This window comes from Canis lupus, chromosome 11 (assembly GCF_048164855.1).
Source record: "Canis lupus baileyi chromosome 11, mCanLup2.hap1, whole genome shotgun sequence".
Classification (NCBI taxonomy): Eukaryota; Metazoa; Chordata; class Mammalia; order Carnivora; family Canidae; genus Canis; species Canis lupus.
Genome location: NC_132848.1, coordinates 35617210 through 35622408, shown reverse-complemented (window position 1 = coordinate 35622408; position 5199 = coordinate 35617210). Strand labels below are relative to the sequence as shown.

The 5199-nt window shown below is 40.6% G+C and overlaps 1 long non-coding RNA gene across 1 annotated transcript; it reads right to left on the bottom strand.

Annotated features, from left to right (window-relative positions):
• Positions 1-200: 200 nt before the first annotated feature.
• LOC140642245 (uncharacterized) lies at positions 201-4729 on the bottom strand. Its single transcript, XR_012038742.1, has 4 exons — positions 4559-4729; positions 1837-2006; positions 1540-1590; positions 201-523 (listed from the first exon to the last, which is right to left on the bottom strand). It is a non-coding gene; the product is annotated as an uncharacterized lncRNA (long non-coding RNA).
• Positions 4730-5199: the final 470 nt, after the last annotated feature.

The window sequence follows — 5199 nt, the reverse complement described above, 5'->3', positions numbered from 1 at the left end:
ATAACTGAAATGTGCTCCTTACCTCTACAATTTGGATATGGCAAAAAAAAAAAAAGTACCACCTTGGACTCAACTTCTCTGATCCTTGGTCTCTTCTTCTATGAAATAGGAATTAAAGTAAAATCCTTATACCTCTCTAAAATTTGTCGTGAAGATCAAATATAATAATATAAATACAAAGCAAACTGTTGAATGCTATATAAAAGGAACAAAGAGCATGAAATTTCCTTTATTATTTGATAAGCCATTGGCAAACAACAGCACCTACAATATGGGCTATTTGTTGTGTGGAGTGTGGTGATGTATGCAAGAGCATGGACAATCTCATTCTGCAATTAAGGCATCGAAAGCTCAGGAACATGAAATGTTGAGTGAATCCCCTGAGGCCATATAGCTGGTAAGTGATCGAGCCAGAATTTACACCTTGGTATGTCTGATTCTGAGTTCTGTCTTCTTTCTAGGAGGCCTGGTTCTCATTCCTTAAGTTGGATGAATTGACTGGAAGCTCAGGACAGAGGTTTCTCTTCAGGAAAGAAATGGAAGGATATCAGGGGAGACATGGAAGCCCGTTTCCCGAGTTCTTAGAATGATGATTATTCCATAAGAGCACACTGAGATATTAAAGCTGGAGGGCCCCAGTGAAAACCACAGTGAAGCTTCTCAACAAGCTCATGAGCTATTGCGCTGAATGGTTTTCATTTTGTAGGTGAAGGAACTAAAATTGAAAGAAGTTAAATAATTTGCCCAGAGACCCTCAGCCAAAATCTTCAGGGTTTGAGATTTAATTCAGGCATATTTATTGCTTTGGATTCTTAGTTGGAAACAACAGAACCCAATATTGGTTAGGAAGTAATTTCATAAAAGATTTTGAGTGGCCTTGGCAAAACAGGCATGGAACAATATCCTAAATCACACCACTCAATTATTTTAGCCACTTATACTACTAATGTCACCGTTAGGTTGCTCATGCTAGAACCTCTTCCCCTGTAGCCTCCAGGAGCTGGATGTTGCTGCCACTACTCTTGTTTAAACAAATTCTTCCTTGTGTCACCATTTGCATCAAGTAGTTTACAGGGACTTCTGATAGTCTGAGCCCAGGTTGCATGCCTGCAACTGGCAACTGGGAGTTCAAGAGCCACAAGGGATTTCAAGAGAGTGAATATATGGCTTCTACAGAGGGAAGAAATCTCTTCCTCCTATTAAGATGGTGGGAAAATCCCAAACATGGAAGAGTGTTTCATGATGTTGGGGGTGCAGAGACTTTGCGTGTTTTTAGCTGAATTCCTAATATGTTGAGCATATAGTAGTTGTTATGGGCTGAATATTTATATCCTCCCCCAAATTCATTGGTTGAAGCCCTAATGCCCACTGTGATGATATTTGGGAAGTGGGGCCTTTGGGAGGTATTAGGTTTAGATAAGGTCATTAGGAGGGGGCATTGATGATGAGATCAGGGCTTGTATAAGAGGAAGAAATAAAAGGGCTCTCTTCTTCACAGCAAGAGGGTAGCCATCTATAAACCAGGAAGTGAGCTCTCACCAGAAGCTGAATCAGCTGGCACCTTGTCCTTGGACTGTCCACCTTCCAGAACTGTGAGAAATAAATGTCTATTGTTTAAACCACCTTGTCAATGGCATTTTGTTGAGCAGTCAGAGCAGACTAAAACTATAGGTGTGCAATAAATATTTACCAACTGATTGACTAAATGATTCTCAAGTCCATGCCCTTAGCCACTTTACTCTGCCTCTATAGGTGGTCCCTTGACAAGAGCTAGTACAAATTATGCAATTGCACAATAGTGAAATTATGTAAAGCCCCTGTCCTGTATAACACTACCTTCATGGGGGTGCCTGGGTGGCTCAGTCAGTTGAGCATCTGCCTTTGGCTCAGGTCGTGATCCCGGGGACCTGGGATCGGGTCCCACATCGGGCTCCCTGTTTGGTGGGGAGCTTCCTTCTCTCTCTCCCTCTGCAGCATCCCTCTGCTTGTGCTCTCTCTTTCTTTCTCTGTCAAATGAATAAATAAAATCTTAAAAAAATAAAACTACCTTCATGTATATATATTATTCATTCATTCAATAAAATGTGCTGTTGTGGTTTATGATGATGAGTTCTGAGACGGACGGATCATATCTATCTTGTTCACCATCATATCATCCACTTTTTCATACAGTGCTGCAGAATAAGCAATTGTTAAAGAAACAAGAAAGTTCATGAGTGAATGACTTGAAGAAGTAAAATTGTCAGCACTTGGGATGAATGGATCTGATGGGTAGGGAGAGAGGTGGTATCCAGGATAGTTTCCAGGTTTTTGTTTTAAACATCTGGTTGGATGGTGACTGCCATTTACTGAGATAAGGAACATGGGAGGATGGACAGGCTCTGGAAGGAAGATCAGGAATTTAGTTTTGGACTTGCTGAATTGTGTGTCTGTGAGACATGAAAGTAGGGATGTCGAGTGTGTTGCTGGATATATGGGTCTGAAACTTAAAAGCGACGTCTGGAATGGAGATACAAATTTGGGAGTTGCCAGCATACTAGTGACTGAAGTTATGCGCATAGACATGAAAACATATTATATACATAGTACATAAAACTATTCATGAATCTACAGATAATTAAATAGAAAATCATATATACATGTCACCATGTCTACAAGGGAATGAAGTTATTGGTAATATTCAGTAATGAAGAATACGTAGTATCAGCCTGAGAAGTCGATTACTGACCAATGTTCAGTGGACACCAAAATGGCAGAAACCTTATATTGGAGGTTGGAATAGTTTAATTTCAAGTTGGTCTGCCTACAAGGACAATATGAACACAGATCAGTGATGCATCCATGTCTCAGAGCTCCTCCTGCTGAGTTATTGGATACAAAATGTTAAATATGTTAGATGGATGTTAGCCATGGAGCAGGCAGTTCTTTCATGTCAAGCCTAAGAACATTCTGAAGGAGGAGCACAAAGGCAGGGCTGTGGGAATGTCAAGCTCAGACAGGCCTGGGGGCCTGCAAAGAGCTCTATAAGGACTGAGTCTTAGGAACTTTGAGTGAAGAGAACACCTCATATTTTTTTCTCCTCTCTGTGAAAGTTATTTTCAAAAGGCAAGGCAATCATGAGATTAACACTGACCCTTTCTAGGCTCCCAGTCTGGGTATGGGTTGAGGGTACTTGTGTTAGGAGGTCCTTGTACTCTGTAGTTCTGTGATCATAGTCCATGTATCTGTCACTCTGATTAAGAGCAAGAGTTGTGAACTCAGAGTTCAAATATCACTTCTGCCATGAATTTGCTGGGCAGCCTTTGGTGGGTTACTTATTATCTCTGAATCTCAGTTTCTTTATCCTGCTGGGAGGGCGGTGAAGGTGTAAGACACAGGGTACTTTAGATGTAGTGAGTATCTAAACACATCCTTATGATGGCAAATTTGAATCAGCCACCCTATTTGATAGGTAGCCACTGGTGGGTTCTATATAGGGAGGTGATGGGATCTGATTTGCCATTTCTAAAGATACCTCTGGTGCCATACAGGAGGCTGGACAGGACACTAGGGGACCAAATAATTGGCTACTGAATTAGTCCAAGCACGGAGTGATGGTAGTTTGGATCAGGGTAAAAAGGAATTAGGGGGTGGTGTGATGGATTTTCAGGTTTTTGTAAAGATTAGTTGTTTAGTAGGAGCTTAATGAATGATAGTTAATGTAATAATTACGATTAAGGTTACCACTTTCATTCTTAATAACATCAATCAGTTGCAGATAATTTGGAGATATCTCAAAACATATACATTCCCCTGTTATCTTGCTGCTTTTGTATTTAATAAACTCCTGTGTACTTATTACATACCTGGAATTGCACTACATGCTTTACATACATTACCTTATTTAATATCGTAACACTTATATCATCTCCATTTCACAGAAGAGGAAATAGGCTCAGTAATGTCACACAGCTAGTGAGTAATAGGGCTGTTTCAACCCCATGTAGTCTGGATTAACATGAAACTTAAAAAAAAAAAGATGATTCTTAGACTTAGTTTGGGATCAACTCTGGTTGTATGCCTCTAAGCTATGACTGGTTCACAATCTCCTACCTGAGGATTTAAACAAAGATCTTCCACAGAATTCAGCTGTCACCCCCCCTTCACCTCAGAGTCTCTTAGGACACATACCCATTTTGTTAACAAACATATGAACACATAACTTGTGGGCATCCGAGTCTCTCTTAGAAAAATTCTTGTAGTTCTCTGGGGTATATGATTTCACCTCCAATCAAACATTAATAATGAAACAAAATAAAATGAAAAGATTTAAAAAATTGCCTGGCTGTTGAACTGCCAAGAGCCCAATTAGTCAGAGCAGACCTTACAATAATACCAAATCAGGGAGGAAGTCCGATAAGAAAACATCGCCTAAGATGATTTTTAATTGGCAGTGAGAAAATAACTTGAGAACAATAGCTTGATGGTGCCAATTCCCTTTCACATTTCTCACTAAATCAGTCTTTTCCTCATCCGGAATGCTCTACCCTCCTCTTGACCCACCCATTTACAAAATTACCTTTGGGACTTGGCTGAAAAGTTAGCTCCTGCTAAATGCCTTTCCCACCTAGCATCATTTTGCTTGGCTCTGATGGATTACATCATGAATCCCTCACTCAGTGAGGGCTCTCTGGTCTTAGATGCCTCTCTGCTAAGAGCACAGTGGTGACCTAGACACCATTCCTGGCCTCTCAGAGTTCAGAATTTTCTGTGACGATGGAAATAGTCTAAGATTGCATTCTCTGATACAGTCACCACTAGCTATGTGTGGCCTCTGAGTGCTGGGAAAGCGGCAAGTGCCACTGAAGTACTGAATTTTTTAATGTTATTTAGTTTTGATTAATTCCTATGTAAATAGCCACCTGTGACAGCATAAGTCTAAAGCGAATGGCTGATAATAAAGATAGGATCATAGCCAAGTCTTCAGAGGCTGTGACAGAAATCTGTAAGAGTTTGAGGGAGGGAACTGGAGTGAGGTTGGTCAGCTCTCCTGGGGAGAGTCAGGGCTACTCAGAGGAGCAGTTAGGCATAGCTTCCAGGTCAGCCACCCTGGTTCAAGTTCACGTATTTTCTACCTGTTATTCCTTATTACAGGCAAGTTACTATTTGGGGAATATAAATAATAGTGAAAGGGAATATAAGGGAAGGGAGAAGAAATGT